Source organism: Cannabis sativa, unplaced genomic scaffold (genome assembly GCF_029168945.1).
Source record: "Cannabis sativa cultivar Pink pepper isolate KNU-18-1 unplaced genomic scaffold, ASM2916894v1 Contig3, whole genome shotgun sequence".
Lineage (NCBI taxonomy): Eukaryota > Viridiplantae > Streptophyta > Magnoliopsida > Rosales > Cannabaceae > Cannabis > Cannabis sativa.
In genome coordinates, this window is record NW_026870039.1 from 4,968,005 (window position 1) to 4,993,467 (window position 25,463).

The following is a 25,463-nucleotide window of genomic DNA, read 5'->3' on the forward strand; positions in this document are numbered from 1 at the left end:
TACTTATTTATATATGTATATTAATTTATTAATATATAAATATGTGTATATATAATATGGGGATATATAAATGTTGGGGGGCCATAGCCCCCCTTGCAATGAGTAGCTGAAACAATATTCTTAATTTGTAGTTAGGGGAGTTTGATTACAATAAAGTGTACAAATTATTAAAAGCTTATATATATATATCATTAATCATTTTTAAAATAAAAAGTTGTGGTGAAATTAAGGTTTAAATATATATATTATATAAATGTGATTATATATAGATATGATTATATATAGATGTAATTATTATTTTTATATATATATAGTTAAATTAAATTTTTAATATAAAATATCTACATGATTTTTAATTTTAAATATATATAATAATTTTATAAAATTAATAAAGAATATTTTGTTAAGTAATTGAGATATTCTGTTAAAGTTAACGTAAAAAACTAAAAAACTGCATTAAAGCAAGAATTCTATTACATAGCCACATTTTATGTAGAATAGATATGTGTTCACTCTTAATGAGTATTACCCATGAATGGGTAAAATTAGAAAAATTTGAGTTTTTATGCTTAATTTTTCTATCTAATATAAGAAATCTCTCATTTTTACATCATATATGGGTTGAGATTGTAAAAAAAAAATTAGCAAAAAAAAAAAGGATAAGTAAAAATTGAGTTTGACTTATATATTTTTATATGAACATATTGTCAATATAATGTGAAAAGAGATATTTTTTAATATATATTTTTAATTAAGTAGTTAAATTAAGCATAGAAATTAAATTTTTTCTTTTATTTGTTATTAGATTAAAATTTGATGGTTTAATATTTTTAAAATTAATATTTATAATTAAATTTGTTTAGTAACTATTTATTTATTTATTTATTATTTTTTTGAATAAATAATCAACTTCATTAACTCAAGAGCAATCGCTCAAAAGTACAATTTCAAGTTCCGAAAGGACATCATCCTTTGTGAACGTACGATCAGCAAACAACCGAGACTGACGTGCAATAACATGTGCAGCTCGATTAGCAGAACGTTTAACAAACTTTAACGAAACATTATTCATAGAGTCTAATAAAGACTTACAATCTTTCACAATCAAACCAAAACCCGAAAACATCTCTATCGGACTATGGATAGCTTGTACAGTAACTAAGCTATCACTCTCCACACAAACATGTTGGTATGGCTTGTCCTTCAACCAACTCAAAGCCTCCCTAATGCCCATAGCTTCGGCATCAGCAGGAGTGGTTCTTCCCGGTCGAGAAAACCCCATTGCCACCACAAGCTCGTCGTTCCAGTCCCTCACCACGAAACCAAAACCATACCGACTGTCGCTGTCAAAAATTGCAGCGTCCACATTAAGTTTGATCCCATTAGAAACGGGTTTAGTCCAAAGCTCATCCCCTTTGTTGAGAAATAACGGATTCAACGAAGGATAGTATTCACTCAATTGAGCTTTCTTCCATTGATCAATAGACCTTAATGCGAACTGAACAACATCACTAGCACTCCGGCTTTTCTGATCCCAGACCAATTCATTCCGAGCCTTCCATATCGCCCAGCATAACGTACCAGCCTGTGCAACTTTCTCAGCATCGACTGTGTTCATTAAGTGCTGCAACCAGTCTCGAAATGAATCCCAAACCCGACCCCTAACACACACAGCAAGCTTCTCCCAACAAGCAGTAGCAAAATCACAATTAAGGAGACAATGTGTGATAGTTTCACTAGAAACTAAACAAAAAGGACAGCTATAGTCCAAAGGTACCTTCCTCTCAAAAAGTCTCTTCCTAGTTGGGAGACAATTAGCCGCTGCCCTCCAAAGGACATCTTTGACAGTAGGCGGCACTTTGACATCCCATAACTCTTTCCAAAACTTTGAATCCCCAGTCCTTTCGTCAACGTTGGAGTCACGATTCATGAGTAATTGGTAAGCCGATTTTACTGAGTAACAACCCAATTTCTCCTTCAACCAATACCAAGAATCACTAGCATCATTAATAGTAATTATTTATAGGTAATACCTATGGAAAAATGTTCTATATATATTTATACTTATACTATTTTGTTGTAAATCAGTTCATAATTATGAACAATTCTTCACATTTAAAAGAAAAAAGGAAATCCTTTTACTAACATAAATACTATAATTTTAAAAAACGAAGGATTATAGCCATCATACATTCCATTATAATTATTTTTTTAACCTAATACTATATACTAGAAAGTAAGAGTGTACATCGGTAAATTTAACGTGGTTATAGTATATTTTCACTAATCCAATATAATCTGGGGTTATAAATATATAATTGTAACCCGTTCAATTAAAAATTTTAAAAAAATTAACCTACCCAATAATTTTGATGGTTTGGTCGGGTTACTCCGTCCAAACTGATTTTTATTTTTTTTCCCTTTAGTATTGTTATTAGTTTTTGGTTTTCAAATAAATTAGATTAGATAAAATAAATGTATAACATATATATATTTTTAACTTAAAAGTGTTATAATCTAAATTAATGTTAAAACATAAACATAAGAAATATACTAATTGACTGGGATTAAACAAACATTCTTTCAAAAATAATATATGTATATATATATATACATATATTAAAAAATTTACAAACTGCCTAAACTAAAATGAGTAAACTAACAAGAAACACAATCAAAATTATTAACTAACTATTAAGTACAAACTACACAAAATAGTTTAACTATTAAATGTAATTTATGTAACATTTATAAATAATTTTAATAAGAATATATTAATCAGTTTATTTAGGTTATATTGTGCGGATTAGAATAATATTCAACCCACTCAATAATTGGGTTGTTTGTATTTTGTTGGGTTAGTTGGATTATATTTTTTTGTTGGTTTATTCAATTTGATTTAAGCAGTATATTTGAGTTGGATGGTTTGTAAATATTTTTAAACATGGAGAGAAGAGAGATATTCTCCCATGTTGGATGTTGATAAAAAAAAATACGACATGATGACGTGGATAACATTTTGATGCGTGGCACGAAGAAACAATCCAAGCCCCCTAAGACTTCAAGCAGCACAGCGTCACCTGCGGACATGGTGGGCTGGGCAAAGGCCCAACGCCCAGGTGGACATAGGGTGTAACGCCCTAATGCTAAGGCACGCTACAGTGCTTTTTCAATTATTGTGCAATCTTTGCTAATCAAAGAAATTTCTCGAAAAACGTGTCAAATTAAAACTTTTGCTTTAAATATTAAACTTTGTAATATAATATAATATTTACAAATCCCGGGATCCCGATTTCATACTTTTAAAAATTTACTGTTTAAACTTTACATTTCAAAATACATAACTTCCAGGTCGCACAGCGACTTTCAAAATATAACCCCCAGATGTCCCGAGACCGAACACTCCAGGTCGCGCCGCTTGACATGTACAATCTCACCCGAGCTCAGGTTCACTCCTGTTCAGCCTTCGCCTTTCCTTTACCTACACATGGAAGCAAAAACTGTGAGTCAACAGACTCAGTAAGAAATGCATATAACATACCATATAATTTCCGACCTGTAAATAGGCGTCCATACACCTATTTACAGAGCTTAACAGATGAGTATGAACGTTCAATACCAGGGTACAACCACTATACCACATACACATCGTACCTCACTGTACGAGTGTTGGTAGGGTTTATCCCGATCACTGAGTAATCCTGAGTGATGTACCACACACCTTAGCATTTTCCCATGCTTGTGTTGGTATCACTGTATCGTACTCACAATCACAACAATCACTATACCAATACACTCTATAACTTATTCATACAAGTGTTGGTAGTGCTTAACATAATTCAAGCATGCATATATAAACACATATACACACATTCAGATAATCACATCATACATTATACACAGTTCTTATCTGTTTTCCGAATTCAAGTGTGCTGGCCGACCTGAACGGAATTCACGTGCTAGATGGATGCCCTAATCACAATAATAGTAATACAGATGAGTGACTCGCTAAATCACTTTCTGGGACTTTAAACTTGAAACTAAAAGTTTCCCTATCGATAAACCTCATGGCAATACCCTAAATATCTCAAAATTGGCCAAAACTAGGGTTCTGGAAATTTCCCCAACAGTGCACGGTTCCCAACCGCATCCCGGTTCAGGTCACCAACCGGTCGACCGGTTGGTACGGGCCTCCCAGAACCGGAATTCCGGTTCTACTGCTGGGAACCAAACATCATCCCCCTTAATTCAATTCAATCCCAAACCTTACCAAACTCTCCAGTATACCTATACAATGCATAAACATCCATTTCCAACCAACAAATCACAAAACAAACCAATAATTCAATTTATGCCATTAAAGCTCAAAGCTTGAGTTTCAAAACTCAAGCTTGCTTAAAACCATTCTCAAGCATCAAAAACAATAGCTAGGGACTCAAATCAACTCAACCTAACCCCAGAATTCGAACCCTAAGAAATTCAAAACCCAACAGCCACTAAACCTAGAAATTCATAGTGAAACTAAACTAAAACTTCAAAAACTTAAGGGGAGAAGAACTAGGGTTACCTTGCCTTGATTCCTCTTGAATCCTTTGCTGAGAACACAAGAATTCAGCTCCAAAAATCCCTTGCCCTTGCTGCCTTCAAAGAGAGAAAGAGAGAAGAAAGAGCTTCTCTTGAATTTTGGTTTTTCCTTTGTTTTTTTTTTCCTCAAATGAAATGGTTTTTCCCTCAATTAATTCATTGCTGAAAAATAATGTGCTAGGTGTCAACTAGAGGGACAGCCACCTAATCCACCATTAAATAAAATGTCTAAAATGCCCTTAGACTTAAAACTAGGGTATTTCTAAAGCTAGGGGTAAAATGGTCAATTTCCATAACCCCGCTCAATCCCGATAATTTATTTTCTCTGAATTATTTCCCACTATGAAATAGGGTTCTAAACTTACCCATGTGATCAATCTAGCCATCCATCGCATTTTCCGTTGTCGCCGAGCAAAAATTACAAAATTAACATATTTCACATATAAACTAAATAATACCCCTAGAGTTTAATAAAATCTCCGGAATTGAGAAATTATAACTCTAATATTTATTTCTAAATATTGGGGTCCACATTAAAATTAATTCACAAATAATAATAAAATAATAAAAATTAGTGCTAATTGCCTTTACTAATCCACATTACTAGAGCGGTCATTACATAGGGGGCACCAGTTGAACATATGGATCCCAACATGTTTGTTTCTAGTATTTTCTTCAACTGTATAAGTGGATGGGTTGAGATGATATTAGAATGTCTACCAGATACCATGTCACTTAGACATCACACAACACCATCTGGGCGCCTAGGTGAGCACCTAGCAAGTAATGCCCTGATATTTAGGCGCGCTATAATGATTTTCTAATTAAGGTGCCTCCTTTGCTAATCAAAGTATTTTTCTCGAAAGTTGTGTCAAATTAAAACTTTCAATTTAAATTATTAAACTTTATATACATATATATATATCTATGTAGATGGGATCCCGTATTTAAACTTTTACAAATATTATCAAAATATTTTTACAACTTGTCGCATAACGACTACAAAATATAGCCCAAGATGTCCCGAGACCGAACACTCCAGGTCGCACCGTCTTGACATGTACAATCATTGCCCGAGCTCGGAACTCACCCCTGTTTAGCATTTGTCTTTCCTTTACCTACACATAAAAGTAGAATCTGTAAGCCAATAGACTCAGTAAGAAAAGTATACACAAATCATATATTATCGACTTGTGTCTAGGCGCCTATACACCTATCCACAAGGCTTCCAAATGATTAAGAACATTCTTAATAGTTAGTGCTATTGACCATGATATCACCCACTACCAGCACTATGATTGCACTATGGGACTGACACTATGTTCGTACCGCTATGATAGCATCAATAAGCATCCAAAAGTACAATTAACCATGATATCACTCTTAATCAGTACTACGCTAGTACTGGTAAACTAACATAATAGTTGTGCCGCTATGATAGCACCAATTAATACTTTTTGGGGTGAATATCACTCTTAACCAGTACGGTGCATGTACTGTCGAACAGACACAATGGTTGTGTCACTATGATATCACCCAAAACATATACAATCACAAACACAACATGCATATATAATATGTTCTATGATAGTCTTACCACGATTCCGAATTCGAGTGAGTTAGCCGACTTGAACGAAAAGCCTCGTGCTGGATGGATGCCCTCTTCTTGGAAACACTTCAATCCTTTGCTGCAACTCAGAAGATTGAAGGGAAATGAGCTGATTCCCTCAGGTTCAAGCTGAATTCCCAACTGATGATAACCAAATCACAAGCCGACCTTTGAAAAAAACAGTCTTCACTTGAGGTTGTTTGAACAATTCATCAATCCTGGGCACTGAATATTAATTCTTAAGTGTTAGCTTGTTTAATTCCCGATAATCAATACACATCTTTCCTTTTTTCACAGATAAAGTCAGAGCTCGTTAAGGTGATACACTGGGTCGGGTAAACCCTAAATTGAGCATCCCTTGAAGTTGTTTTATTAGCTCCATGAATTCTACTGGAGCCATTCAATATGGTATTTTTGAAATAGGTTTTGCCCCAGGTACCAAATCTATTATAAAATTTATCTTTTGTTATGGCGGTAATCTCGACAAATCCTCAGGAAATACACCCAGAAATTCTTTTACAATTCTGACTATCTTAGGCCCAAATGTTTCAAGCCTGCTGGAGTCAATCGGGACCGCTAAAAAAATCCTACCCATCCACTGCGTAGTAAATCTTTAGCCCTTGAAGCTAAAATATCTGGGATTCGAGACCCCTAAGCAAATCCAGCATAAGCAAATGGATCTTCGTCCTCTGATTGAAAAGTTACCATTTCCCACTTGCAGCCAATGCTGGTCAAATACTTGGACAGAGAATCCATCCCAAGCATGATACCAAACTCTGCTAATTCCAATTCTACTAAGTTAGCACTCAACTCCCTATTTTTTTTTTACCCTAAATGGCATATACCTAACTTGCCTTTTGGAGATAACCAACTCCTCGCTAGGCATTAGGGTTCCAACCCTCTTTCAATAAAGTCACAAGGCCTACCCATTTACCATATTGATTAATTACTTATAATGCCACATATGAATGTGTAGCCCCCAAAGTCAAGTAACACAGTAAAATAAGAGTTGTTGACCAGAAGCTGACCTGTCACAACAAAAAGACTGGTTCTAGCATCAGCTTGAGTGATAGCAAACACTCAAACATGTATGGGTTTTGCTTTGAATCTTTCTTCTTTGCCCCAGGGCAAGCTTTCTTAAGGTACCCAACCATGCCACACTGGAAGCATGTTTTTCGATTGCACCCTCTAAAATGATGTTTCTTACATTGAGGGGCACTCACGGTAAGAATAATCCTGACTTCCACCTCTGCCTTGGTTCCCCGAAACCTTTTGCTTTGTCCCAATCCACCAAATACCAAGGTAGTCTTACTTTTCTGATCAGCAGTGGAATCACCACTACTCCTACCATATCTAGAAGTAGGGAGAGTAGGGGTTCCACCAACACTTAAAGTCTCGTGGGGCTTTAGAAGAAATTCACTACATTCTCGCTCATAAAGCCTTTGAGGTATCTTAAGATAAGTTGTTGCATCATTTGTAGTGGTTAGCAGATTATATTTAATCTTGGCATTTAAATTTGCTAAGTATTTCTCTTCCTTACAAAAATTCATAGCTACTTCACCCGTAACTAACTTGGCTAACAATCAAGCTTTGTTGTGTAGTCAGTTACTGACATACTCTCTGGTTGTATTGTTATAATACCTAGCATTAAACAAATCCTGAATCTTTTTCCAGGTTGTAACAATAACGTCTCGGATGATGGACAATAAATTCCATCGCTCATGTGCATCCTCTTGGAATTGAAACATAAGGCAGGTCACCTAATCATTCTCGGTGATACCCATAAAGTTTAAGATTTCCCCTCAAACACTATGGGCCGCAGTTCGACCCCATAGCATCTGGACTCTTTGGAAAAACTAGAAGTGCCAGCTTGCAAAACCTCATATAAAGGTTTTATTCAGTCACCATTAACAAATTGTTCCACTAGCACTAGCAAATTCGAGCAGCCGATACCTGCGGTGATGGTACTGTAGGAGGACCTTGCTGTCACAACCCTAAATCTCCTCTCCCTTGATAATCCAAGCTTGCATTCCTGTCAATCTTTATTCCAAGTTCTGAGGGCTAGTGATGGATTCTCATAACCGCCCCTTTTTAAACCTTCCACAGCCTTTGCCGCATCCACGGGGTTCAGATGGTTTTGACTTCCCCTGACCGCCTCCAATCTCAACCTCATCACCCTGATTGTGCATTTCGTTGGACGTCCTTACACTAGGACTTAGCCTACGAACCCTTACGTCAGGCAGGTCAGACAACGATCAGATATACTTTATGTACCATACTTTATGGATTTTAAGGCAATACAGTTAGACAATTAATTATAAACTATTATGTTCCTTAGCATGCTTTCTAAATATAACAATTACTAATTATGTAAAGGCTTACTGAACCGTGAGTTGAGCTTTTCTCTAACGATGATTGTACACGTCTTGATGATCTTTAGTAGACAAACCTGGCGGTTCTGATACTAAAATTGTAACACCTTGATACTTAGGCGCGCTAAAGTGATTTTTTAATTAAGGTGCCTCCTTTGCTAATCAAAGGGTTTTTCTCAAAAGTCGTGTCAAATTAAAAGTTTCAATTTAAATTATTAAACTTTATATACATATATATTTATCTGTATACAGACGGGATCCCATATTTAAACTTCTACAAACATTATCAAAATATTTTTACAACTTGTCGCATAACGACTACAAAATATAGCCCAACATGTCCCGAGACCGAACACTCCAAGTTGCACCATCTTGTCCTGTACAATCATTGCTCGAGCTCGGAACTCACTCCTGTTCAACATCCACCTTTCCTTCACCTACACATAAAAGTAGAATACGTGAGCCAATAGACTCAGTAAGAAAAGCATACAACAAATCATATGTTATCAACCTGTGACTAGGCGCCCATACACCTATCACAAGACTTCCAAATGATTAAGAATGTTAATAATAGTCGGTGCTATTGACCATGATATCACCCACTACCAGCACTATGGTCACACTGCAGGACCGACACTATGTTTGTACCGCTATGATAACATCAATAACACCTGAAAGTACAATTGGCCATGATATCACTCTTAATCAGTACTATGCCCGTACTGACGAACTGACACAATGGTTGTGCCCCTATGATAGCGCCAATTAATACTATCTAGGGTGAATATCACTCTTAATCAGTACGGTGCCTGTACTACCGAACCGACACAATAGTTGTGCCGCTATGATATCACCCAAAATATATACAATCACAAACACAACATGCATATATAATGTGTTCTACGCTAATCTTACATCATTTATAAATTCGAGTGAGTTAGCTGACCTGCACGGAAAACATCACGCTGGATGCCCTCTACTTAGAAACACTTCAATCCTTTGCTGCAACTTAGAAGATTGAAGGGAAATGAGCTGATTCCCTCAAGTTCAAGCTAGGTTCGAGAGAGGGAGAGGATGAACATGGAGTCTTCTAGCTATTTCTTATATTTTTCTTAAATGATCAATTCTAATAATCAATAAGACATAAGATGAATATAGAAATTTGATTTGATTGCCAGTTGTCCCAAAAACAAGCTGCCACCTAATCCCCGAATGCAAATTACCAAAATGTCCATGATTTGAATATTAAGTAATTAATAATCCTAGGGGTAAAATATTCAAAAGTCATAACCCCGCTTAAACCCAACATTCTACATATCTCATAAGTTTTTCCTACTAAGAAAAAGATTCTAAACTTACTCATGTGACACAAACGACCATCCATCGCATGTTTCAACAAATACTACTTTTCTAAGAAAATGACTAAGTCTGAAAACAAAGTAGCAAAATAGAGGAGATATTTTTTTCTTGATTCCAAAAGTGTTCTATCATCATATTCGAAATAAGATAGTCCCACTGCCTCTGTTGTCTTGACACAACCGAAGAGGACAATACCTTTTAGATTCTTAGACAGATAGTCACGGTACCTCGTCGTAGTGGAAGGGTTTCAAGGAACTCACCCTGTTATGACTTGGAAGACACTAGTGACAAAATCCATTGTTAGTTTAAACATGTAATGGATAGTCAGAATAAGGAACTAAGAAGTAAAGCCAAGAGAACTATGGTTAAAACCATTCATATGGAGTTACCAAAGGTTTTCTATTACATGGACAAGAAAGCAAAATTTGAAAATAAGCCTATTCAATGGACTTAACAAAACTTCATGTTCCTAGTATTAATGGTTTGAGTATCTAAGCCTATGGCTTGTGGTATACCTGGTGATTTAATTACTCTAGTGCTAGCAACTTACTTTAGTAAGATGTTGGAGCATTTTTCTAATGGCAATCTATAGAAGCTTCTCAACTTCTAGACATAGATTTTACTTATCTAAGGAAAAGTCTCAACTATTCCAGAAAAGATAAACGCCAATGAAAGAATTCCTTTAATCAACAGTGAGAGGTCTCAGATATACTTTCGTATGCATTAGACCAGACACCTGCTGTTGAGTGGGAGTAATGAGTAGGTATCAGATTAATGCAGGAAAGGAACATTGGAAGACAATCAAGTGAATCTTAAGATCAACAAGAGGAACTATATATTAGTCGATAAGGGTGGTATTTAATACTCTTAGACTACACCAAATCAGATTTCTAGACTTGCCTTAGTGCTAGAAAGTCTACTGATGAGATGGTGATTACTCTGGGGTGGAGTAGTGATTTTGGAGAAGTGTAAAAACCTATCTGAACTCTCTAAGTCTACCAGAGAGACTGAATGTTAAAGTTGCAGGAAAGATACTTATTCAGTCTAAGGAAAGTTTTATACAGTTTTTGGCATCGTACCAACAATTTATTAACTACTAGTGTTACTTCCTGATTAACTCAGAAGTAGTTGCCAAAAAGTAAAGAATCCAGTATCCCTAGAGGAGTAGACATATAGAGAGGAATTTCACATTATCAAGGATTTTGTGATTAAGGAAATGTAATGGTGGAGAAAATATGTATTGAATATAACTTGTCAGATCCTATTACAGAGAGAATACTACATACTACACTTGATCTAGATATCAAGGTGTTGAGATTAATTGAAATGCACTTTTTGTTTTATATAAGTGCAAGTGAGAGTTTGTTGGGTTTTGGGCTCTAAATAAAACCCATTTCAATATAATCAGATTTACTAATTAATAAAGATCAGAAATTATTTTATGTTGCATGGTTCACATGATTTATTTCATGATTGTTTAATGTATAAATTCTATTAAGTCCAGAATATATATATTTGTTCATGATTATAGTGTCGTCAGCACAGTAGAATATAATCATGATTATATGTTCAAAAGTTTAATTCCCTAATTTGTCAGTTCATTGGATTTAGACGCATGATAATCAACTATATGTATATTTACACCTTGGATAAGTGTTATGTCCTTTCCAGGGCATTGGCAAAATTTACCAGTATCGGATGTATGGAGTATACATTGGAAGGGAACCGATATTGATCTTAGATAAGATATCCTAAACTTACCGTTATAACTTTCTAAGTCAATATCAATGGTTGATCTTACGTATATGGATCTTAATCCTGACATGGTTAGGTTCGATCTCAAGAGTGTTATTTGTGTTCTTTGATTTGTTAGTTAAGCCTACCTTTTGGTCTGGGTGATACATACATTTTGGGAACATGATAGTACAATTGAGTGGGAGCGATAATCATAGATATAGAATCTGTAGCTTCTATCTGGACATAAAAGTGAAACAATGATTTTCTTCGAGCTTGGCTGAATAGAGATAAATGATTAGGATCTCATTTTTGTAATTATATTAGTTTACTGAAATATCATTTATAGGTAGCTAAGTGTTTTAAGGATAAAATAGGGTAGAACGGTAAATTTGTCCCTATTTAGTGCAGATCATCTATAGAGGATCCTTGACTATTAGGATTGTAACAATGGATAATCTTAACGTATCTATATCGTGGTACATATAGAGCGTTCTATATAAGTGAGAGTGTATTCAATTCCAAGTTCTATAGTGAGGAATTAATAAGCTGAGAATTTACTTGGTAAATTCTAGATCTGCTTATTGGAAGTTCGGTTATATAGGCCCATGGTCCCCTTACTAGTTGAGATAATACTGCTTGCAGACTCAGTTAATTGATTTTAATTAATAAATTACAATTCTAAAATTAGACTATGTCTTATTTAAGAATTTTCACTAAGCAAGGGCTTAATTGTGAAGAAAAGAAGTTTTGGGGTCAATTTGTTAATTAAGAGACTTTGTATGGTCTAATTAATAAATTACATAAATGACAATTTTATTTAGTAATTAATTATAATTATTAAATAAATAGTTTTGGCATTTATAGGTTTGAATTGGAAAATATGGTATTATTGAAAAGAAGAATAAGTGGTTGAAATATAAGTGGCAAATTGTAAGTAGAAAGTGGTCCACTTATGTGTACGACACTTAAGTTTTTTTTGCCCAATATTTTATTATTTTTTAATCCATATAATTCAACCCTAAGCCCTAGTTGAAACACTATAAAAGGAACATGATACTCTCACTCATAAACTTTTGTCAACTTGACTATTCAACCAACTTAGATGAGAGAGTTCCTTCCTTAGTGTTTTCTCACCTCCTTCATTGCTCTTCACCATTCGAACCTTGAGTGATGAGTGCCATGTCCACACATAGCAAGTCAAGTACTCAATCATAGTGAGTAAGACGGTGGTAACCAAACACGAAGGAGAGAAAGAGATCCAGGTTCAGATCTTGATAATGCTCTGCTACAGAAAGGAATCAAGGGCTAGAGATCTTGAATGGAATGAGTCATTATATTATGCTGCAACCAATGGAAGGTTTTCTTAAACCCTTATGTGTTTAATTCATTGTTTTAGAGAATTCATATTTAGGATGTTAATTCAACATACTTATTAGTAACTCTAGATCCTGGTAAAATATTCCCAACACCTACGTCCCAGAAACCAATTTGGGCACCTAGGGTTCCACTCGGTGCCCAAAATGACATATCCAACTAAGTTTCGATTTCTGGGACCATCTTAGTCGAAAAGGATCAAAAATTGCATTGGAACATCAATTATACATACCACGAACATATTTAAGGCATCAGAGTCAGCATCAGAGCAAGTTCATTTTTGGGCACCTAGGGCCCCGAGCACCCAGCGCCCTGGTTGCAATTTGTCAATTTAGGGGCCTTCGAAGTAACAGATCAGAGATTCGAATTTTTCATCTTCTTCATCTTCATAAAGAATGGGTAAATAGGTGCTTTCAAATAAGAAACAATACTTTCTGGGTACAATAAAAGGGCCCAGCACCCAGGTTGACACCTGGGGCTAGCCCTGCACCGAGTTTGACACTTTGTCAACTTAAGCCATTTTAAATGGAGTTTTTTGAGAAAACTTCTGAGCATCTTCTTCATTTTCAAAAAATATTGCGATTAAAGTATTTTTGGGAACCAGATGGAATTTTTGAAGGGGTAAAACTGGGACCCAACGCTCAGGTTGTGTTATAAAAATTATGATCACTACGCAAGTATACACAGTCAAGTAGTAGCTCACGCAAGTGAGGTCGAACCACAGGGAATTGGACTAATTACTACTAAATTATACTTATGATTCTATCTGGCAAAACAATATTTTTGTGAATTTAGTAAAACAATTCAGAAAATTAAAATAACAAATGGATATTAATCAAGATGAGAGATTAGGGAAGAGAATCCTGTTGTTAAGTTACCAATGTTAATGCCTAATTGCTATCCTTTACTTGAAGTGAATGACAGATTATAAATTAACCTAACTCTTTTCAGATCTTTTAGGTTCTAAATCTCATGCTCTCTAATTAATCTCTTAATTAAACTAACATGAAATCAGCATTAAGCAATAATCTATTTGTCACAAAGGCTATGTAAATACTTTCGTTTCACATCAAAACCTAGACTATCCAATTTTAGCATTCTCAATTCTCACTTTTCAGATTTCGAATTGAGATCATAAAACATGTAAAAGGTGATCAATCCTGCACATGGAATCAAACACAAATATAGATAGTTTTCATAATCAAGATGGAGGAATGGCAATTATTTATTAACTAGGCAAAAACTTAAACAACATTCATCATCCTCCCTTAATGGGAAATTTAGCTCATAAAAATAATAAAAACATCCATGATTAAATCTGAAACAACAATAGACATAAAAGAAAGAATAAAGGGTAAAAGAAAGAAACTATAAGGTGATATCGCTCCGGGTCTTCAAGATAGCTTTCTCTCCACTTTCATCCACTTTTCAGGTCTGTTTTTGCTTAATTTGACCTTTTGAGTCGTATTCCTTATATAGGGATGAAAGGTGTGCCTCCAATTGAGAAAAAATCCGAATTAGGTCAAAACTGTATTTTTCCGTACCTGGTCGCGACCAACTTAAAGGCTGGTCGCGACTACAGGCAAAACTCGAAAAACTGAGTTTCTACCAAATCTTCCAAGTCGCGACCATGGTCGCGACCTGGTTTATGGCTAGTCGCGACTACTGACGCCCAGTGAGCAGATTTTTTCGATTTTTCACCAGTTTGTCCCGTCTTTTCATCAATTGACTGAATTTGACTTTTGATACCCCGGGAACCTGAAACAAGGAAAATCAAGCGTAAAACCGCTCCAAAAGACACCAATAATCGAGAAAATACTTACTTATTAGACCCGAAACATAGGCTAAATATAACCTAATAGGTTGACACCTGGAGTTGGGCCTAACACCTAGGTTGACATATTGTCAACATAGGCTGTTTTCGATCAAGTTCACCAAAAAGTGTTGTGGGCATTTTTTCCGTCATCTGAAATTGTAACACCCTAACTAGCATAGGCGTATTACGTGATTTTTAAAGGTATTGTGCAGCTCGTTGCTAATCAACGAGGTTTATGGAAATCGTGATTAATTAAAATTTTTGCTTTTTAATTAAACTTATAAAATATTTATACAAAAATACTCGGGATCCCGATTACAAAACATTTTACAAAAGTTCACTGACTATACAAAATACTTGTCGCCTAGCGACTAATTACAAAACAAGCACTGTTGTCCCGAGGATCGTACGCTCCAGGCCTAACCGCCCCGACATGTACAATCTTCACCGGCTCGTCCTCACGGTTCCTCAGCCTTGGCCTTGCCCTTACCTACACATGAACATAGCACTGTGAGTCGACAGACTCAGTAAGAAAAGCATAAATCATAAACATACATAAATCCCGGGTTATGATCAGACACCCATACCCCTGACCATAACCCTAACTGCCGTGTCCCACACGATACTGAGTCCCGAACGTTCATAGGATGGTACTATACTCGGTACACTGGTCATACTCCAGCTGCTAGTCATACTCTAGCCTGTACCGATGTGTTACAGTATCAGCCTATACTCGGTTCACTGGTCATACTCTAGCTGCTAGTCATACTCTAGCCTAACCGATGTGATACGGTCACATAGCACTGTACCACCAACCCTAGTATCAGCCTATACTCGGTTCACTGGTCATACTCCAGCTGCTAGTCATACTCTAGCTTAACCGATGTGATATGGTCGGATGGTACGAAGCCAACATACATATCTAATGTAATCTAACAGGCTCCCTAACATGCACGCTAAACATGTAATATATATGCATACTGTTATACTAATCTTACCTCAATTCCGAATTCAAGTGTGCCGGTCAACCTGAGTGGAACTATCAGCTTGGCGGATTACAGGCTCCTAAACCGTAAAAATCACAACACCGATAAGTGACGCGCTAAATCACAACCGGGACAAAGGTTTTAAAACCAAACTTAACCTACTGTAACTTAATACAAAAATACCCCAAACTAGCAAGGAACAATCTGCCTGAAAACCCGAAACTAGCACGAAACGACAAGTTGAGAAAAACCGGTTTCACACCCTACTGCAAAATTCGGGTAACCGGTTTTACAAGCAGTGTAAAACCGGTTAGCCGGTTTTACCAAGAAAACCCTCAAAAATCAATTCTCCAACCAAAACGTTTCCAAACTCAACCAAACTTTCCAGACCTGCTAATTAGACCCTAATAAACATCTTCCAAGTGATAAAACAAAGCTTCATGCACAAAATCAAAATCCACCATTGAAGCTCCAAGCTTTGAGCTCAAAACTCAAACTTGGTTAAACAACACTAACAAGCATTCAAATCAATCCCAACCTACATAAACATGCATAAAATCACCTCTGAAAACTAGAGCAAACATAAAAAAACAGCAGCAACAGATTTCAACCATTTTCTTTGAAAACCATAGTTTTGAGCCAAAATTTCATATCTTGAAAAAACCAACAAATCACCAACACAATCATGCTTGAATCAACATTTTAAAACATGTTCTAACTCCAGAAATCAACAACAACATTCAGCAGTAAGAACAACAACAAAACTAAGCATGCAACCCATTCTTACTTGATTTTTCAAGAAACTAAAGAGGAGAAGAGTAAGAGCTATACCTAGAGCTTGAATGCACACAAAAATCAGCTTGAAAACACAGAGAAAACCTCAAATCCTTGCTGCTTCAAAGGGACGAAATAGAGAGAGAGAGAGAGAGAGAGAGAGAGAGAGAGAGAGAGAGAGAGAGAGAGAGAGAGAGAGAGAGAGAGAGTTGAGAGAAAAAGTTTTGCTTTTCTTTCTAATTTTCTAACTTTTTTCCAATTTTGAAATAAATGATAAAAAAAAGAATAATTCCACTCCTTATTCAGCCAACAAATAAATCAAATAACATTTAAATTTCCCATTTCTAAGTCCACTAAAGGACAAAAACATAAATGGGGCAAAATGACCATTTTGCCCCTTCACACTAAAATAACATAAAGAGCACTAAAGGGGTATTTTGGGAAATTCTAATTCTTGACCAATCCCGACATTCCCAATGTCTAAATAACCATCCCAATAAACTAACATACTAAGCTCTGATTTTACTGAGCCAAACACCGAGTTCCATGTTACCGGACACCGGAATGCAAGATTATGAAATTTCACTATATGACATAAAAATGCATTCTGAATTCAAAAATAACAGTATAAATAATTATTTAAATATCTATAAATAATTTTCATAATTAAACATAATTAACTGCTAATTTCCAAATTAAACTAAGCGGTCTTTACAGAAATAATGAAGATTTAAGCAAACTCGGGGAGAAAATAACAAACTCGAGAACCTGAAAACAGGGCCCAGCGCCCAAGTTGACTTGGTGCTGGGCCCAGCGCCCAGGGTGATAATCAACTTGGGACGCTTCCTTCAATTGCTCAAATTCTAAATCTGATGCGACCATTGAATCTGAAATGGTAAAAAATTGGGTAGGAGACCTCATCCTCAAGTTCAAAAGTCTTGGAAGTATCGAAAACGAAAATCTCGGGAGCTCGTGAGTAAGTACCCAACACCCAAGTTAACAAAAGGCTTGATGCGTTGGGTTTCGCTTATCCGATTCTGATGCCATTTCGACCGTCCACCTAGTTTTTTATAATAACAAAGATCTATGAAATCAGAGAAGTCAAATGCACAACTTTGCATTTCTCATTTTTCAGCTCACACAGAAATGAAGAGTTTTGAGTCTCTCATTTCCGCAAAACAGCAACATTTCAAGAACTGGTAATCATCGCCAGAACACAGAAACTGACTAAGTGATGTCAAAAAGATCACTTAGGCACCTTAAAATATATTTCTTGGACGTTTTTACACTTACCCAATGTCCAGATTGATGTCATATGTCAACCTGGGTGCTGGGATGTCAACCTGGGCGCTGGATGTCAACCTGAGCGCTGGATGTCAACCTGAGCGCTGGGTCAGGAACTGCCTTCAATAAAACAACCATAACTCACTCAATTTTTATTTGATTGACACGATTCAACTTGCGTTTTGAAGCTAATTCAATGCTCTACCATGTCATTTTCTCACCCCAATCGCAATTCTAAAGCTATCATTGTCAAAATTCACTCCAAGGGAGTTACAAAAATAAGCTTTGAGCTACCCGCAGCAGGACCCGCTGGGCTCCGAAAAATGACCATCACCACCAAGAGCTAATCTTCACCGTTAGATCATCATCAACGGTAAAAAAAAAAATATTTGTATTTTTTTCCTATTTTTGTGGGTCTCCTTCACCTATAAAAGGAGAGCTCCATAAGCTCATTTTTCAAGTTCAAAAAACTACCCACAAGGTCAGAGCTTCTGACACTTAGTCTTTTTCTGTAATGACCAGCTCGTGATAATTAAAAACTCGAAGTAGACGTAGCTCCATTACTGTCGCGATACAGGGAGTGAACTACTATAAATTTGTTGTATCTCTCTTATAATTATTACTTAATTACTTAATCATTCCCGTCAATCTAGTGAGCGAGTGTAGCTTAGAAGTTTAGTCTAGATTTCTGAGTCAACATTATATGTTTACTCAGTCTAACTGAGGGACTTTAGTTGCTGTCCAAAATAGTTGCAGACATGGTCATTTGGATGTTGCTGTTGTTGAGGCTATGGGGTTAAAAGGGCTCTAAGTTAGATCAAAAACATGTCCGGGCAGCAAGTAGTGGTCGAAACAAATAGTTAATTAACCATTCAAGCAATTAGAGGTTCTTTATCAATAAATTTTGCATTTGGCCTTTTTGTTCAAGATTGTAAAAGGCTCATTTCTTCTATGAGTCATGGTTCATTGTGTTTTGTAAAATGTTTTACAAATCAAGTTGCTCACTTTGTAGTTAAGCAATCTTGATTTAATGCTGATTATGCAATCAACCATTTTAATATTTCTTACTTTTATGCAGGTTCTATTGTATACATATTCTATTTAATTAAATGAAGTTCTCTTTTAGTTTTAGAAAAAGAAAAATTTAATGTGTTTGGTGAATCTGTTAAGAGTGCTGTAGTAATAAAATTTATGGTACGAAAAATAATATATTTATTTATTTTTCATCTTGAAAAAATGTACATCGGAACCTAGCCGAGGTCGTGTGTAAAACAATTAACGTTGCAGCCCTTAGAGCAAGTGCAAGGAGGCACTAAACTTTAGATTTGGTGTGTGTAATCCCTCCAACGTAGCAGCAAATGGTACATCATATATGTCGTGTGGCTACAGTGCACGGCATATATGTTGTGGCACTGTAGCTACGACATTCTTTTTTCTTTTCATTTTGTAATAATTATTATTATTTAATTTATATTTATAAATATTGATATTATCATTTGTATTTATAAGATTAAAAATATTACTTCTACAATGTACTTTTTTAAAATAGATTTATCGATGCACTCTTATTTGTTGCATCTGAGAAAATTTTTTAGCTTAATTTTTATATAATCGTTTACGTTATAGCTATTTAAGACATCTAATAAAATTTTAAGAAAATTAAAAAAATTTAACACGCCAATAATAAGGTTGAAACGATCACATTTGCACGCAAAACTCTTTTATTTTATAGATGCGTGAAATAGACTGTTTCAACTCTGTACATTCTAGTTATTTAAGATATCCTGCAAAATTTCGAAAAAATTCAAAAAAAAAAATGTAACAAGCCGAAATAAAATTCAAATTGTCTGTTGCACGAGTGACTCTTTTATTTGAAGCGGTGTATTGTAAAAATACCTTTTAAATTATTGTGTGTAAATTTAAATGTGAATACTATAATTATTTTTATTTTATTACAAGATTAATATAATAATAAGTAATATTTTTTAGTGTAATTTTTGGTATTGTGGTTGGAGTAGAAATAATTTTTGACACCAAATTTAATAATAAATAAGAACACCAAATTTGATGAGCTCCTTAGATATGGTGTATATGATAAGATTATTATTAGACTTGAGATATTTTTTTTTCTAAAAAAAATTAAATAAATAAAAAAGAAGAAAAAAGATGGTGGAAGTGTTTAATTGGATCGTACTTATCATTAATTAAGTTTTGATAAGACCAACGATGTATATTAGGTACGGTTGATATTTCAAGTGATAAGTCCATACCACATTGGGAGTGGGACAACCTGGCCAACTTGATATTTTCTTGCTTCAAACACTTAGAACCACTCATATCTATTCACTTTCTAGTTCTATCTTCATCACCCACTCAAAATGATTTGTCACATTTTATCAAAAAAAAAAAAAAACTTTTATCACTATTATTCTATTATATGCTTCAAATATATCCATATACTGTATAGTTTTTGATTTTTTATATATACAAGTACTTCTTATAATTTAATACAATAAATTATAAACAATGTATAGAAATATATTTTTTTTATTATTTTTACATTTTGATTGTAACACGCTTTTTTGTTTTTTACATTTTTAATGTATTAAATTTTTTAAAATACTATATTAAAATTTTAAAATTACAAAAATATTATATTTCAATAAAATAAAAAAAACAAATAAAAAGGAACTCTAAAACTACTTAACAAATAATATGAAAATAACTATAAAAAAAAAACACAAAGTAACAGAAAAATAACAAAACAATAATATAATTGTAATATATACAAAATAATATTAACTTCTCAATATATTTTTCGTATTATGAATTTTTTTTACTTAGTTTGACAACTTAATTTTTTTTTTTTTTTTTTTTGCACTAGTACATTATTTTTTTTCTGAGAATTTGTTGTTACAACTTTATACTTTCAATTCTTTTCTCTTTTCTTTTTTGAATTAGTTACAGTTAAAATAATAATATATTTTTTAAAATTTAAATAAATAATTACATTAATATTAGTAATAATAAAATAACATGATTTCAAAATAGGGTATATAATATAATAAGTAATATATAATTAATATGTCAATATCTATTACTATACACTGTATCAATTAAAAAATAAAAAAATCTTATCATTGTATTTTGATAAAATATGTCAAAAAAAATAAACTAAATATATGTATTTAAACTATAAAGCAACACACATACAATCAAAAAAAAATTGTCAGAAAAAAATTAAAAATATACACCATAGAAAAAAAAAATACTCATGAATAAAAAAATAATTAAAAAATAGCTGTTGAATAAAAAAAATTGAAAACTACTTAGAAATAACTAAAAAATAGTGTAAAAATAACAAAAAAAAAATAAACATATATACAATAAAAAAAATTGTATGGAATAAACTAAAAATATAAACCCTAAAAATATGCTAACTAAATAACAATTGTACAAAAAATATATATAAAAATAACTATAAACAACTATAAAACACATAAACAACAACATGAAAAAATAACTATAAAATAAGTATAAAATGACTAAAAGACAACTATAATTAGTAGAAAAATAACAAGGCATCAATCTTGTTAAAATATGCAAATGATTCATAAACTAATTCCGAATAAACTACAAAACATCAAAAGAAAAATATTACTTTTATTCATCATTTAAAAGAGAGAAAGATATAGGAGGAGTGCTTTTAATTCTTTTTAAGATAGAGAAAGAGTGTTAAGAAAAATATGAGAAAAAGTATGAAAGTAAAAAAAAAAAAAATCATATTTTAGTAAATGTTAAAAGAAATTAATTCAGATTTGTTTAAGTGTGACTAATTATAGAAAAATAGTATGAAATAGTTTAAGTGTGAATAGTAAGAAGATGTAAAAGGAAAAAAAAAATATAGTAAGTGTTTATATATTTTTTTTTTAAAAAAATAATAAAATAAAATTTTGTGAGAGTGAAAAAGTGTTAAAAAAAAATATAGAAATATATATTTATTATATTTTTATATATATATATATAAAGATAGAAAAAATTAGTGTGGAAAAAAAGATATATATATATATATATAGAGAGAGAGAGAGAGAGAGAGAGAGGAAGAAGACAAAAAAATGAATAGTGAGGGAAGATAAAGAGAAAAAACAGAGAGAAGGCAACAAAAAAATCAATGAAAAGAACATATAAAAAGATATAAGAAATAAAAAATTTTATATAAGCTTTAAAAAAATAAAATAGAGTAAAAATGAAAAAAAAAAATAGGCAGGAAAAGTAAATGTAAATATTTCTATGTCTAAGTATAAATGTAAACTTTAGTAAAAATTTAATGTATGATGTACTACAATGCACTTACTTAAAAGGGATGCACTGATGTATTTTTATTTGTTTTGGTATCCGAAATAATTTTTTAGTTAAATTTTTTCGTCACATGTACGTTATACTTATTTAAGATATCTTGTAAAATTTTAATAAATTTAAAAATATTTAACACGCCAAAAATAAGTTCAAACAATGTGTTACACACGTGACTATTTTATTTTATACGCGTGTGAAATAGATTGTTTAAATACTGCTTTCTATATTGTAAATTATTCTTAATTTCTCAAAATTTTGTAAAATTTCTTAAATAATTATAGTGTACACAATATAAAAAAAATTAGACTAAAATATTCTTTTAAATGCCAAAACAGTTAAAGAGTGCATCAACACATCCCTTTTAAGAATGTGCATTGTAGCAACAGTCTATGGTGTAAATATTTTTGGAAAATTCTATAATGTACCCCCTTAAAAGGGATGCACCGATATATCTCTATCTATTTTAGTATGTGAAATAATTTTTTAGGTAAATTTTTTTTTCATGGTCATGTAAATTATTGTTATTTAAGGCATCCAGCCAAATTTTAAGAAATTCAAAAAAAATTAACACGTCGAAAACTTTGTACAAACAGTGTGTTGTACGCGTGTAAAATAGACTGTTTGAATATTATTTTTTATATTGTAAATTATTCTGAATTTTTTAAAATTTTGTAGGATATCTTAAATAAGTATAACTTACATGAAAATAAAAAAAAAATTACACTAAAAATTATTATGAATACTAAAATAAGTAACAAGTGCATCAGTACATCATTTTGAAAAGTGTGCATTAGAGAGGATCACCCAATATCTTTTTTTCTGTCCTTTACTATAATTATGATAATTGATGATAGCGTATCTCGAAATCAATTAAAATTTTCTTATTAAAAAAATAATATTTTCAAGTTGTGAATTGAAAAAAAAAATAATAATTTGTGTTGCAAATCATCAAAACATTTTCAAATTACGAATTGAAATAAAATTAAATCATGCTGCAACTTACAGTTGTAAAGTTCTTTCTCAAATACCTATTTTAAAAAATAAAAATGAAAAGATACAGCTGTGTTATTTTGTCATTTTCTTTTGCATGTGGTTTGCACATTTTTCTTGTGGGCTCTCAATCATTGTTTTTATCTTCTAAAATATTCTAAAGCTGAATCATAAAGCAACTTCCCAACAAGTGTGCTTTTTTTCTTCTTTTCTTTTTATTTCAATATTTTAGAAAATCAATTTCAATTAATAAGAAAAATTAAACAATAATTGTTATATAAATTTCTTTATTATAACGTGGCATCTATTTAGGTAACACGTGTAACATATTTCATAATTTGAATAAATAATTTTACTTATAGTAGGTCGTACAAACAATTATGATGCTCAAAGTTACACATAGTGTTATATTATTTTATAATATAAGTATAGATTAAAATACAATAAATATATTATTATGTGAATAATATATATTAAGTGTATGGTAAATAAATGTGTAACCTATAATTTTATAACATACACTTTTATAACCTACGTGTTGTAACTTGGAGAGGAATTACAATTGGTTGTCATTTATAACTCTTGTGTTGATCACACACTATTAGTGTAATAAAAGGGTTGTTACTCAATTTGGTTTAAGAAATTTAAAATTATGATGATATAGTTGTTGCAAAATGGATTAATACTAATTTATAGGAGAGAAATGAGGTGGTGTGTTTGAATTCTAAGTGTGATCACCTAAACACTATAAAAAAAAGTCTTTGGTGCTCATTTGGGATGATCAAATTTTCTATCAAGAAAGCACTTTGCTAGAAAACTCTAAAAGGCTTGATAATTTCTAAAGCTATTTCTATGAGAGTTTCCTTAGTGCTTAGAGATAAGGGAAATAAGTTTTTGGATAAAGGTGTAATACATTGTTCAAGTCATGGTGATCCCCACTATTGTACACTTAAGGTTGTGAGTGAGTGTATACATATATTGATATATATATATATATTTATATCTTCTTCTACCTTTTTTATATATAATATATAGTCTATATATATTGTATATTATGTATTGTAACATTTATTTAATCTCTTTGTTGGCTCTTGTATTATATTGCAATAGAGTTGTAATATTTTTATTTTCTTTCATTGTAATAAAATCTCTAACAATCAAAAGTTTATTCCTTTTCAATGGAAGAGGAAATAAATCAAAATTTTGAGAATACAAGGCTAAGAGATTTTGTGAAAGCTATTCATGGGTGAGCATGGTGTCGGGAAATGTAGTGCTCCAATAGAAATATCAAACTAACAAGATTACAACTCAATGACAAATAATACAAAGGAGAAAACATATATTAAATAATGTTACAACACTAAACAAAATAAACACATAAAATAGAGAGAAGAGAAGAATTACAACTCAAAGAAATAAGCCACACATAAACACAATATATAAATAGCATAAATATAAAAGAAATGTGAGAGCAATCTCAACACCACATACACCACAAGTGTATAATAGGGAGAATCACAAAACTTGAACAAGGTCTTACACCTTTGTCCAAAAGCTTATTTCCCCCTACCACAAGCACTTAGAGAAAAGAAAAGAATAGAAATAGCTTTCTGGATTTATTAAGTCTATAGAGTTTCTAGCAATGTGCTCTCTTGATAGAAACTTGTTCTCCCCCAAAGTGAACCCCAAGACTTCTATTTATAGTGTTTTGAGGATCACATTTGAAAATTAAAGTCTCATCACCACATGGCTGTTACCAGAACTTTAATTGGTGTTTAATGGGATGAAAACGTTGGACAAGAGAGCTGGAAACATGCTCAATTAATTCATGTACGTTTATGGACGTTATCAAAAACTGGTTCCAGGTGTTCGTAAAATAACCATAAAACAACATAAAAACAATCATTAAACAACTATTTCCAGAGCACTCAAAATATAACTCCTCTCCGAGTTAAATCTTCCTCCAACGTCCCAATACACATTTAAATGATTTAATTGAGTATTGTAACAGTTTCTAACAGCTAGAAACATATTCCATTAATTCCATAACTTCCATATGTAATAACTCACTTAATTACATGTGATCCTTAAGTTACAATCTATTTTCAGATTTGTAACTCCTCATATGTTACAACTTTTATGTGTATTATTATATTATATATGATATAATACAACCTCCAACACATAATATATATTAATCTCATATTAATATATAATATGTC